The 14,320-nt window shown below is 45.0% G+C and overlaps 1 long non-coding RNA gene across 1 annotated transcript in view; it reads left to right on the top strand.

The window, feature by feature from the left end:
- The first annotated feature begins 7,195 nt into the window (after positions 1–7,195).
- The window catches only part of LOC102386307, an 11,533-nt gene continuing 4,408 nt past the window's right edge, over positions 7,196–14,320 (top strand). Inside the window, exons 1-2 of the long non-coding RNA XR_322948.3 lie at positions 7,196–7,295; positions 11,825–11,902. This is a non-coding gene — a long non-coding RNA (uncharacterized LOC102386307). The remainder of the gene's footprint in view (positions 7,296–11,824; positions 11,903–14,320) is intronic.

The raw sequence follows: 14,320 nt of genomic DNA on the forward strand, positions 1-14,320 counted from the left end.
GGCTCTCAGCCTGTCATCGTAGGGTCTGCTTCCCTGACCTCTGATCATGCGCATGGCTCTTCTCTGGACTCTCTCAAGCTTCTCCACATCCTTTTTGAATTGTGGAGCCCAAAACTGGATGCAGTACTCCAGCTGCGGCCTCACCAAGGCCGAGTACAAGGGGAGAAGAGACTGTGTAGGACTGGCACAAAGAGGTGTGAGATTGGGTGGACCAGTAGTTACAGGCTGAGTTCCTAGCCATGGAGTGTGAGCAGCTCCAGGTGATGCCAAAGCAGAATGCCAGCCTGAGCAGGGGCAGTGTAGACCATGGATGATGACTGTCAGGTGCTGTAAACCATTTTAGCCCTGTTGGTCATGTTCATGTTGCCTGCTGCCTGGCCCCTGACTCTAGGCCCTCGCACCCTCTGGCAGCCACCGGCTGCCTCACAGCAGGCCCCTGCCGCGGCCTGAGAGGAGGTCCTGTGCCACCTACTGGTGCCAGGAGCCCCGACCTGGGTCCACCACCACCCAGCCCTCCTGCCTGGGCCCAGATCTACCACTCATCCTGGTTCCACGTAGACACAGAGACAGAGCTGCAAGCAGCAGGGCCAGGACTGCATGCTGGTCCTGCTGGCCAAGGACAGGACCTGGCAGAGGAGGAGCCACCTATACCACAGGACTAGCAGCCACTGTTACCTGCCCCCTCCCCCCCCCCCCAAAAAAAAACCAAACAACTTGCTGTGGTATCTGCATCCATGAGGGAAGGCCCAGAGGCTGGGGTGCTGGCTGCCTGTTCCCAGGTTCTGCCCCCACCCCATGGGCCCCCCACTCCAGGACACCACAAACAACACTTTGTATATAGTTTGCATGGAGAAAATGGTTTTTTATTGTTGGTGGGTGTGGAGGGTGGTGGAGGAGCTCTGTGTTGGGGAAGGAGGGGGCGCTGTATGATGTGAGGGGAATAAAAACTTGTTCTTCTCACACCTGTGTGCAGTGAGTGTGGTGCTGGGGGTGGGTCCATGGGTGGCAGGATAGGTGAGCTAGAGTGGGGACTACAGGAGGAGGTGGTCAGCTAGAGCCTCTTGCACCTGGTGCCCTGGCCCCTGCTGGAAGGTGTGTGGCTCTCCTGGTGCCTTTCAGGGAGTACCACCACTGCCACCGTTGCTGCCACCGCAGGTGGTGCTTTCACCACCAGGTGTCCTCTGCCCACCATGCCTCCTCTGACCAGGCCTTGCGGAACAGCTCCCCTCACAGATTTTATGCAGCACACAGGCTGCAATGATGATCCAGGGGAGGTTGTCTAAAGAGGCATTCCAATAGGTTGCAGGTCTGGCCCAGGCACCAGTTAAAGTGGGCCTGGAAGCAGTGCCACCACTGGGGCTGCCGCTGGGTCCAGGTGGCCAGTGTAGGGCCACATTATGCAGGGCAGGAGTGGGCAGGCAAGGTCCCTGATGAGCAGGGATGGGACCATGATGGTGCCCAGTTGCAGATCTGGCAACCCCAGTGCGAAGCACCCACTCTCCACAAGTCTCACCAGACTGGAGTTGCAAAACACATGCGGGTCATAGGCGCTGCCCACCCAGCTGGCACTCACATGTGTGAAGACCCTGTAGTGATCCATAATGGGCTGCAGGATATGGAATGTAATCCTCTGTGGCTGTAATAGGGGTGGTCTCCATGGTGTGGGCAGATGATGGGGATGTGGGTCTCATCCAGGGCTCTGATATACTGGGGAAATACCAGTGCACAGAATCCCACTACCACCACCAGGGGGTCATGGACACAGAGCACAGTATCCCCCAGCATGCCCTGGAGGGCACTGCACACCTCCAGGACGGCATCCCCAGTGGTGGCCTTGCCCACACTAAAGAGGTGTCTGATGTACCAGAGTCTGGTGGGTGTAGCCAGCTTCAGCAGGGCGAGGGCCACCTGGGTGCCCATGGGGAGGCCTGGGTACATGCCAGTGTCCTGCCACTCCAGGTGAGGCTGGAGCTGCTGGAGGATATCCTTGTAGGTGTCCCAGGTCAGCTGGAATTAATCCAGCCACTGCTCATCATCTCAGGTGTGCTGGGCAACATGCAGCCACCAGTCCTGGCTGGCATGGTGGGCTAAGAGGTAGCGGGACTGGAGGCCCAGAAGGTCATTGGCAGCCCCAGTGGTGGCATCCTGGAGCCCCTCATCAGCATTTCTGGTGGCAGCAGAATAGCAGCGCTGGTGGCCCTGGGTCAGCGTGCTGTGGCCAGGTAGGTGGTTGCTGTGCGACGGGGAGCTGGGCCAGGTGAGAGGGCCATGAGCCAGATTGCAGTCAACACAGTGGGCCAGCAGGGTCAGCATGGCTGCCAGCAGGAACACAGGGCTCTGGTCATCACTGCAGCTGCAGCCAGAGCTTAGAGCTCCCTCTGGTGGTGGCAGGGGATGCAGGAAACTTGGTGCAAATCTTCTCCCTAATCCTCGCATGTGTAGACACTTGCCTAAAAGGGTTTACACCAGAGTAAATTTAGGCCATATCAAATGCATGTGTAGATGTGCCGAGTGTGTTGTTACCCTCTGGAACTCTCCATTTTAACCATGATTTGACAATGGTTAAACACTATGCACTATCAAATTATTTTTTTAAATAATTATATATGAGGGGAGGGGAGGATTTAAAATATTTGCTGTGGTGGTAGTTTTCAATTCAACCTAATTTTGACAGCTTTGGAGCACCTTGGTCAGAATTCATGGCTTATTCTACCTTAAACCTCAGAATTTAATCAAGTACTTAAGATTAAAAAGTGGTTCTGTTGTAATCCTGCAATCTCTCAAGGAATTTCAAAGGTGCCCCAAATACACTCATAAGCATATCATGGCATCTTTCCCCTAATGCCCACAATGACTGAATACATTCTCTAGGATCACTATCCAATTTGCCAGTACATGCACGTAAGCAAACCAATACCATCACAACTGGCATTAACTGGTAACCTTGTCAATAACCACAATAGGACAGAGGTTTTCAACCTTTTTTAATCAAAATCCCCTGGTGGGTGGACCCAGGGGGTGGGGTGGGGAGGGAGGAGGGCATGGGCATGGTGTGAGTCCAGATGCAGAGATGGGAGGCAGGGATGTCGTGTGGGTGGACAGGGATGGAGCACCGCCACCTCCCAGGAGCAGGGCTGGGGTGGGGCGGGATGAGGAAGCTCACTAGGCTGGGGTGAGAGTAGTAGCCCCCCATTTCAGGGAGGGGACGCTCACTGGGCTGGTGGGTGCAAACTTCCCCACCCTGCTGCCCTCGCCCCACCCCAGCCTTGCTCCTGGGAGTCAGCAGCTCTCTGTCCCTGCCTGCCCGCACGTACCCCCTAGGACCATTCCAAGTACCCCAGGGGGTATTTGTACCCCCAGGTGACAACCCCTGCAGTAGGCATGATGGGGATCATAGGCATGATGGGGTAGCTAAAATAGGTCGTTCTCTCACCAAGGTCCCACACCAGCAAATCATTTAGGAACTGCTTAACTTTCAACACACAGTTATGTACCAGTGGAATTTAAGCATATACCTGATTTTAAGAATGTGCTTAACTGAACATGGATGGATGACTTAATTAGCACCCAGGAGCAATGGTCAAAAACATTGTTGGGTTCTGGTCATGTGAGTAAGACAGGTAGCTGTCATCTCCTGGTGTCCTTATTGTATATGTGCCTGTCCTGTGTATAATCTGAGGACTATCCATCCGTAGTAGCTTTCATCAGAATGTAACAAAACATCTTGAACTGATTCACTAGGGTATGCCATGAATTTCCTTTTAGAATTTGGCAGGAAATTTCTTTCACGTTGTCTCCCCTTTGACGTCAATGAATATCACATTAGATACTCTTGTCTCAGATATAATCATGACCTTGTCTTAACAATGAAGATTAAATAATTCTGTATCTATAATGGATAATTCTTTATCTATAATGTGTCACAACAGGAATATAGTGCTCTTTTCTGTCAATTGTGTGCCAACAGACACACTTTTTTTTTCACAATTCCTCTGTGATATTCTGGCTCTGGAGACAAATAGTCACAACTTATTAAAACATAATGTGCTCTTCAGTATGGAGTCTACTTGTTCTTATGTAAAATAAAATATCTGTCCTGTGTATATAACCTTCCCCTTTGAGCCTGCAGTCACTTGATCCTGATTGACAAGCTGTTCGGATGCAGGCGGAGGCGAGTTTATGGAGTGATGCTAACACACAACATTGAAATCTCATTGCTGTTACGTATTCAGGTTTATGTATCTGTGTTTGACAAAAAGAAAATCCTGTGGAGCTGAGCTTTTTGTTTTTAATGATCTTGTGGGCATTTGTGTGGTTATTCTGCTGAGCCCTACAATAAAAAAACACTTTTAAAATGTATCAAAATCAATTGTGTTTTAATCTTTAACTCGTTGATGCCAATGGATGTCACTCCACTGAACTGAGTGAACTTTTTCTCACTCCCTTGTGGCTTGATCCTGTGTCTGCTGCAGTCAGTGGCAACACTCCTATTGACGTCAGTGGTGAAAGTTCAGGGCCTAAGTGCAAATGCTTTATATTTTCCAGTGATGTGCAGGACCTACATGCCTGTTTATTGTGCATCAGGCCCCTGATTCAACAGAACACTTAAGCACCAACTTTAATCCATCCCTTCTCGGGAGGGCACTTATGCCTGTGAGTTTAAGCCTAGGATCCTAAAAAAACATATAGAATGCTTCTCACAAGGATAAGAGCAATGGCCAAATTTTAAATTACATAAACTAACACACACATTTCTCTCTTTGCCCTTGGGTATCATTAAGACAGAGCTGGGAAGGGAATTTTTCTTATTGACAGCATATTTATCTCCTTACTCATCTCTTCAGGCAGAAAGGTTGTTTACTTGGCAATCACAGCTCTTCTCTGCAATGTTCTAGTTTCAGGGTTTTGCTGGCAGTCCATTTTACAGACACCCCCCTCCCCCCGCCTTGTAACCCACATGATTCACTGCAAGATTCTACATGGTTTCAGCTGTTTCAGATTAAGGTCTTATGCAATGCCATCCCTTGTTATGCTGCAACCCTGTTATGCAGTGTTGTTAGGTAAATGTTACTCAGAATAAAAAATAAATTGAAAAAAAAAATCAACCAGGAGTGCAGAGAAGCCAGAAACACCTGAAAGCAGCAGAAATGTGTAGAGAGTGGGTAAATCTGCAAAGAGTGGGTGCGAATGGTAGAACAGAGCCTTCTGTCCACTTCAAATAGGATAACATGGAGGAAAAGGGGCAGGAAAGTACAACCTAGTGGATGAGCAGGTGTATACTGGGTTCAGGATGATCCACTCCCAGCCTCTAAACATCACAGCTGTGACCATTGCAATGGATCTCATCATTATAACAGGAGAATTTCCCCAAATTGTTGTTCTGATCGTCCTGAAGCTATTTGCAAATCCAGGTTATATTCAAGTTGTTTGGGCTGGAAAAAGAGGGTTAGTTACAGAAATGAAGGAAATGATAGAGTCCCTTAACTTTGCCTCCACTAGCCCAGTGCTTAGGACACTCACCTACAACATGGGGAATTTAGATTAATTCAATTCCCTCCTCTGTTGGAAGAGATCTGGAACCACATTTGACACGAGTGCCCTCATTTCTTTCTGCTGTGATGTTCTACTTTGTATAAGACACTTACACTGAACACTGAGAGGGAACCAGCAGCCCCGCTTCCTAGGACAGTGCCCTCAGGCAGCACTTCTTCAGCAGAGGCATAACTAGGATTTTGGTGCCCTGGCAAGAGATGCCTGAAGGTGGGGATGTAGGGATGGTATGGGACTGTATGGTACCATACAGTCTAAACACATGGGTGGCTGCTCTTGCTGCTGCTGCAACACGGACTTCTCAGGGCTGATGTTCCCCTCGCTCAACCCTAGTTACACTACTGTTCTTCAGCTCCTTCCACTGGAGTGGTTCCATGTTGTATAACATAGTAAAAACTTTCCGAGATAGGGAGAAGGACTCTCACCTGGCAGCTGGAATATTTTATATTCTGAAATGTCATGCTCTAGCCAGGCCTGAGTCCTTCTGAGAAAGAGTCAATTTTCTGCAATCCCATTGTAACTGTGTTCATGCTCCAGGAGTGGCTGTAAAACCCCCTGGTACCCATACAACTCATACCCTGTTCCAGCTCTAGGGTCCCCTCCCCTTCTCACTCGTCTGCCATGCATTTGGTGCAATTGTATGATTGGAAGGGAGGCTGCCCAATGGGTCTGAAAATGAGCGCCAGTTCCTTTAAGTCAGCAGGTTCCTCCTGACCTTAATCCTGCTCTTAAGCTGAGCGGGCATTCTCAGCCTGTCTATACCCCAGGGCACCTGTAAGCCTTAAAGGCTAATTACATGGTCCCACCCACCCCTTACACCATGCCCATGCCTCACAGAAGTTACCAATTAATGACTTCACTGGACATTTGGCTCCAGCCAAATACCAGGCCACCAAAAGCTGCTGTAGCCCTGTCGAGGCCTCAGCCCCTTTTCTTTTGCTGGTTCCCTTAGCCTCAGCCCACTGTGTTGGGCCTGACTTCTGGGTCCCAGCCCAAATCTCACCCTCTTAGATTGTGTCCTGCTTGAGCTATAGGCCCCTGACCCCAGTCTTTGTCCCTCTAGAGCTATCTCTGCCCTGCCTTGGACACTGGGACCCCTGGCCCTTGTCCAGCTTCAGCCAAGTTAGTTAGTCTTTTCTCTCTCTCAGCTTATATCTCCCCCTCAGGTTTAAACCCCAAATCAAGGCCCTAAATGTTGGCATGGCCCTGGCAGTCTGCCATGGATTAAACCCCTAGGAACCCCTCTAGCACCCTGCTATGCCATCTGTTCACTCCCCTTTCAGCCACTCTGAAACCACTGGTTGGTAATGTAACCCAGGAGTAAGCCTTCTGGCAAATAACACTAAACCCCCCCTGGATCCAAACATAAACAATGGCTACATGCCAGCATAACAAGGCTTCCCCTTACCCCAGATAACGTTCCCCTTGTGTGGCACTAGCACTCTGTCCACCTTCCTTAAGATAGCCCCAGTGCCAGCTGGGAGAGTTCCTACATGCCCCTTGCTCTGGAGATCTTCCCTCTGCAACCTTCAGAGCCAGACTGGCCCTCCTGGTTCAGGGCCTGTGTTTATATACCTCCCTGGCCCTGCCCTCTGCTGGTCACATACCTCCCTGAGCTGCTGCAGCTGTTTCTGATTCAGTTTGCTGGCTCAGCCTCAGGGAGACTTACTGCTGCTGACTCTTGTTGTGTTCCTATGCCAGGCTCTAGTCCATGGTGCTACTCCAACTCCACTTGCTTACATCAGGTAACTACCCCCAGTACCTGTTCTCTAGCAGCCTATAATAGGCAGCGTTCCCTACTTGAGGCTGTCTCTGCTGCTCCTTTACCCTTAAAGTAAAATGAGCCTTCAGCTCTCTGTTACACCCATACATAGCCTTAAAAACAAAAGGCTGGCACAGCAAGGCCCTGGCACAGTAGATTTCCTGGTAGGCTTGTTAGACTATCCTGTGCCCAGCAGTTTGCTTTGACTCTAGTCCCTGTTCTTGCTCTCTGTTCCTCTATTCTTGGTATCTGTTTTTGGCTTGTGACCTTCAACTTATTCCTGACTAAAATTCAGCTCCAGAATCTGGTGTGAGCTGTAGCTTCCCAACTCTGGCTCCATGATCCTGACTTGTCTTGTGGTTTCCTCATCTTAGTGCCTTTTTGCTGAATACCACTTTGGCTCCTTGATCCTGGCCTTTTACTGACCCTATCTTCAATATTTGAACTCCTACCTGATGATTGGTTCAGGTACTAGCTGCAACTGTGTCCCGATTCTCAAATCTAGACTCAGCTAGATTTTGAGCCCAACCAACAGGTGTTGCAGGCCGTATCCTAGGCCTAAGAGGTTTACAGGAATTATAATAATTTTATAATGAAATGGAACAACTTTCTCAGGAAAGATTGGATATGTCCTACTATAGAATAGGGCAGGACTTACCCACAGTGCATGGAGACCCTGGAAGCATCCAGACATGCAGGGACGTACGCGTGCAGCAGCACAAGTTGCTGTAGTGCATGCCTCTGCGTGTGCACTTTGTTGTGGGATAAATTGTTTCAAGCAAAGTACTCATGCTCAGGTCCTTCCAGCTCTTCAGTCAGGGAAAGCTGGAAGCTGGGGGCAGCACCAGGGCTGGCCCCAGCAGTCTTACTTGGTAGCCTGGAACAATGGGCATGGATCGGGCAGCACAGAGGCTTGGCCAACAAGCAGAGCATTGTTTTCGGTGACCTGGCCTCTGTGTGTGCTGGTGCATGCTTGTTGTGTGTACATTGTGCCTCTTTTTGCTACTGGGAAATCCTGATAGCAAATTTTGGCCCTGTGCTGCCACATTTTAACATTCACCATGTGTGGTTTGCAGCACCACAAAGAGGTCTGTGGTGCCAGAAACAGCACATGCCTGCACATCTGGATTCACCCCCCTAGAGGATTTGAAACCAAACATCCCTCCTCCCTTTAGTAGAGTTTCCTGGCCCTCAGACCCTAGGGGAAAAAGGAGGGGTGAGTCCATTCTGTCTTTGATATTTTTGTAGCAGTAGCCCTTCACTTCCCCTAAACACCTCTAAAGTAAAAACTTTCGGCTTTGAGTTAAATGGGATGTGTTGAATAGTCAGCAGAGAATCATTTCCTTCCTGAAGAAGCAAGAGTTTTAAATACTGTTTTACAGGAGTAGGGCTGGGCTAAATGACCTTGTAAGGTCCCTTCTAGCCTTACTTTCTTATGATCCTATGAAACAAACTATTTTCTCAATTTTTCAGTTTTGCTGATGCACCAAAAATATCAATTATTCTCACTATTGTCGTTATCTCTAATTGCCTATGTGGAGGTTTGTCCAACACTTTGCTTTTGATTTAGAAAGCATCATGGCTCCGCTCATGTCTGCAAACCCTGTACTGCTTGGTTTCATGCTTTGTGCTTCAGGGAGAATGTAACCTTGTTGAAAATCCTACACTTGGTGAATAGCCTTTGTGACCTGGAAGGATACAATTCAAAGCATGAAAGCAAAGGCAAATAGATATGCATATGCAAGATGGCAGTTTCTGACTTAAGTTCCTAGAGAGAGGCTTTTACCACTGTATTTCACATGGTGCTTTTTTACTTAAAACCTGAAACAAGAAGAAACATTTTCAAAACCTCAGTGTTTATCATGACTATAATTTCCATCTAAACTTACCAGCATTTCAAATAAATTCCAGACCAAAACAATAATAAAACATTAAAAAAAAAATCATAACAAAGAGAAGAAAACAAAATAATCTTACTGACATTTCCATGAAAATTGAATGTTCTCCTTATACAAACACAGACGACTGGTTTCATTACAAAATGCCAGAGGGTCACACATCCACAAAATACCAGAGATTCTACATGTCATTCAATCTATGTGCCAGCATTTCCTCAACAAAAACTTTCTTTCTGGAAAGGGAAAAAAATGTATTAGGGCTAGATGTAACGTTAAGTGAGGAATGAGCAGGCGGGTCAATTGGAAAGGAGGTGCAACACTTTTATTAACTGAATACGTACCCAGCTCAGGAAAGCCCAAGCTTCAGAAACACATCTAGGGGCAGATTTCTGAAAGAATTAGCTCCCAGTTATATACCTAAATATAACTACTAGGCTCTCCAAGTCTCTCAGCAAGTATTGCTCTCATAGTTATATTTGTACAGTTGCTCTCAATTATACCTCCACCATAGCTCTGAAGATAGGGTGTTGGAACAGAAACCAGGAGACCTTAGATGTGTTGCAAATACTCACACTCCTTTTGATATTTTTTTTCAACGTTTGGTACTTTTTTTTTTTTAAGCCCAGCTCCTGGAGTTCTATTATTACATGATTTTCATCCAGATAAAAAAGACCTAGGCCTCATGGCAGTGGAAAAGAAAAGCTTGAACAGTTGAGCTCTCAAAATTAAAAAATCAGAAGGTAAATACAAACGTATTTTTAAATATTTTTATAAGGAACAGATTCCCATATATTTTAGGTCTATCAGATGCTCCTTTGGTGCTTGACTCATGAATTTTGAAAATGTCAGCTTAGAAGTAAAGCTTCAGTTCTTTTCCCTGCTTTGGTACTGGCCTTCCATGTAACCGTGGTCAACAAATCTCTACGGGGAGTTTCCTCATCTCTAAAAGGCAGTTAACTGTACTTAGTTTCCTCTGTAAAGACTTTTGAAATGAGAATGTGTGATAAAATACTATCCTTGCATCTCCATGTTTTTCCTTTATCTTTAGACAGTACTCAACGTTGAAAAAAAAAAAATACAAGCTGTAATAATATCTAAAAGATGTTTAAAAACTTTTTCTTATTTACTTCGTTATAAGTTATTATGGTATTACTATGCTACATATTTTCTATTCCATTTTACATATTAGCCTTGTATGTATCATGCAAGTTTTCTTACAGCCATGAACAATGCATGACTCTTTAGACCAGCATTTACCTGCAATTTCTGAAAAAACATCCTCTTGAAACTGGGTACCTCGGTACTACTAGTATCTGCAATGACTCTTAGATTTTCTGTTTCTACAATACAGGCATTGCTCTGCTGCAGGGGGTATACCTCACCCTTGTCCAGGCAGAGTTCAATTTATTTAGCAAGTATTGCTAACCTGACAAAAAAAACCCAAACAGATTACCCTAGAAGTGACAAGAGCCAAAGATAGTTATCTTTAAATAGTTTTTAACAAGGTAGGACTAGAAATCAGTCACATCTTTTTTTGATAAATATAATTTTTGCCAAAATGTTCAGCTTTGCCAAATGAAACTTTCAGCTTTGGATCAGCTGGAAAATTAAATAGATCCACCTTGGGAAATTATGTTTCATTGTAAATAAAATATTTCAGTTGACTCAGTATAAATTTATTTCTTGTCTTTTGGTCAGAGGGTTTTTTTCCCACTTCAGGCATTGAAAAGAGAAATTATTATTCACACTGTTCTAATTAGGACTATCCCTAGCAAATCCAGTTTCTTCATTGCCACTTCAAGTAATGCAAGCTAACTACAGTGCTATCCTATAATTTTCAGATGGGCCCTTATGACCATCCTCTATGACTGCCAAATGTCACTGTAAGTTGCTCTGTGAAAACTGAGCTAGTCTTTCAGAGTTTCTATCTCCCAGGCTCATGGTCTGATGTACAGACATTCTCTCCTGTTATAAAATAGGATACAATAAGACACTATTCATTTCATCAAACTGAACCTAAACTTTAAGTAATTCTAGCTTAAAAAAATAAATACATTTGGGAACTTTTACTCTTCCCAATTTCCACTCACGGTGTTGAAATATCCTATAAAAGTAGCTGGTCTTGCAATATTTATGGTACTGACCTCTGTTGAGAATTCTTGATTTCTCAGTTGATTTCTGTTCCAAATAAGTGGATAAATTATTATGATGAACATAAACTTGTGGATTTTTCTCTGAACTAAACCCAAATTCTTATCCTTTAACCATCCATTCATCACTAAGAGTCTCTTTTCTTGCTAACCAAGGCTAAGTACAGATAGTCAAAAAGCCCAAGGCTGAATGGGTTCAGTCTTTGCAGATTAGTCTAAGCTGCAAAGATTGAACCAATAAGCAAATGAACAGACAATCATCCATGAGACAGAAAATGTAGCCACATGCCTGCAGTGGCTCAAGCCAGAAGTCAGAAGGTGCACAGCTCCCTGGCATGTAGTCAGCATGACGGTTGTGTCTGCTTCCTTTTTCTGCTGCTCCCAAGGTCTCTGGGATTTGCAGCCCACAATCTGAGCAGCAGGACTCTGCCAGGTTACTCATCACTTCTTCTTCTTGCTTCCAGGTGACTCTGGGATTTGTAGGCCACAGTCATAGCCAGAACTAAGAAAGCAGGGCAGAACATCTCTGTAATCTGGGGAAGGTGAGTTTACTTCCCTTCCCCCCCGCCCCCAGCCCCAGCCCCAGCCCCAGCCCCAGCCCCAGCCCCCAGTTGGAGTGTGCCTGAGGGAGGGGGTGGGGCAGTGAGCCAGCCTCATTGCTCTGACTAGGGAGAAGAGAGGCAGGGCCAGCCTGCTCTCTGAAGCAGACAACACAGCCAAGCCCAGGGCTGAAAAGCATGCTGGGATGCTGGGAGACTGTGATTTAACTTGAACCAATAAGGGGTCTGGGACAGAAGTTTCATAAACCAGTTTGACCTAACTCAGTTAAGTCTGATACTACGTTCAGCTGGATTCATTTGAATGTGCACTGAGCTTCTGTCCTGTCACAGGTTTAAACCAGTTTCTGATCACTTATACCAGTTTATGTGCAACTTCTGTCCCTAGCTCAGGAAATTAAGGACAACATTTCAACTAAGGTCAGAACACAATAAAGAGTCTAATGAAAATGGTCATAAACTCAACGTTTGTTAGCAGCTGCCATTGTCCCATTTGTTTCATAAAAGACAGCAGTAGAATCTTCAACTATATTGAAAATCTGATCCTCTGTCTTTAAAAAAAAAGGGAAGAAAAGGAAATATGGTTAGCATTTACAGTACTTTTTATATACAGCCTGCTCTGTTCTGCATTATGGAATTTATTATGAACAAAATGTGAAGCTGTGCATTGTCTACTTCCCCCTCCAACATGCCACTATTAGTTATATGTGAGCTTCACTTTCCCAATATCTGTATTATGAATCTCTTTGAAATATCACTAGCTATATTGGCCATTCCATAATATTGTATAGAGTCAGGCAGACAGAAAGTAGATGGGTGGGCCAACATAACAGTGAGGAGACATACGAGTAATCAAAACAAGATTTGAATAGAATTTCTATTCTATTGGCATTTAGAGTGAATAAGGAAATTTTAAGCAGTACTAGACTATCCACAATCACAACATATTTCATGAATACAAAGTGTTTCTGCCAACAAAGAGAAGATTGGAGTTTACACAATGAGAATGAAGAATTGTTACAAAATTCCATTGTTCATGAATCTGAATAGTTCAAGTATATCTGTAGGGAATATCAATCTCTAATGGTATATTTGCTTGGGTTTTCCCTTCTTTCATTTTTTTGGGTGAGATTCTGGAACTGTGCAAAATGTTCTTGACAAGATTGAAAAAAAGCCCCATGTAAACACTGCATAGTTTAAAATTTGACTACAACCCATCATTTGGGTCATCTCCTCTGAGAGAAAAGATGTCCTCAAAGTTGGAAATTCCATTTGGATCATGAGATGAATCTGAAACACCCTGAAATGTGGAGGATGGAGGTTTGTCCTGCCTTTTGGTTTGAACCCTCATATTGATAGGAGCTGTGTGGGAAAGGAAGATGCATTTCTGAGGCTGTATTTCTGAATTTGTGGACATTCATGAACCTTAGTTTGGGCTCATCTTTGTTATATGTACTGGATTTTGAATGAGCCTTAGCCAACAAATGGTCTTGGATGGAAATCATAAAAAAACTTCACAGTCTCAGCTGAGTTTCAGTGTTCCTAATACAAATGAGGGCATTATTCATTCCCAAAGCAACTTATATACTTTTTCAACACTGCATTTTTGGCCTAATACAAAAACTGACATTGCACATAAAACTAAGGGGTGTAAATTAATATAAACTAAAGCCGAGAGCTGGTGATGAAATGGTTTTTATTTTAGTGGAAGCGTTCATTTTTTCATAGAAAAGATTTTTGCCTCATTTGACAATCGAACACCTAATAATATCTTCTTGCAATTACTGTCAAAATTAAGGGATGGGGCAGCTCAGTTCATGGGTAGGGGGCGGGGGGACGGGGGGAGGTTGTCCATGACAGCTTTTAGTTTTTCGAAAGGCTAATATTCCAATCTGTAAAACCAAATTGTGATCAGTCTGCAAAAAACCATAGGCAAAGATTCGCAAGAATCTCTGTGAACTGATCGAACTATGTTCCACTAAAGTATACCAAGGTACTTTAATTGACACCAGAATAGTGAATAACGTGCATTACAGTTGAGGTGCGCTGGAGGAAGAATCAAGTTTCATGTTTATTCACTATTGGATTTCAGAACACAGAAGCTTATCAAAAATTTTGGAGGGGAAAAAACAACTTTGCAAAATGCCAAGTTTTCAAAACCAAACTCTTTTTTTGGGAAATGTGCCAGTTAAAAAAAAAAAAAAAAAAAATCACTAAAAAAAAATTTCTCAGGGCCAAGACAAAATTTTGGTCCAAGGAGAACAGAGGCCTCCTGCCAGCTACGTGCCATGAAGGCTTGATGACTAGGGCACTATATTTCTCCCACATCCCAGATAACAAAGATGAACCTGCATCTTCCACATCACAGGTGAGTTCCTAACCACTGGGCTCCTCTTCAGCAGG

The sequence above is a fragment of the Alligator sinensis genome, unplaced genomic scaffold (assembly GCF_000455745.1).
Source record: "Alligator sinensis unplaced genomic scaffold, ASM45574v1 scaffold268_1, whole genome shotgun sequence".
Classification (NCBI taxonomy): domain Eukaryota; kingdom Metazoa; phylum Chordata; order Crocodylia; family Alligatoridae; genus Alligator; species Alligator sinensis.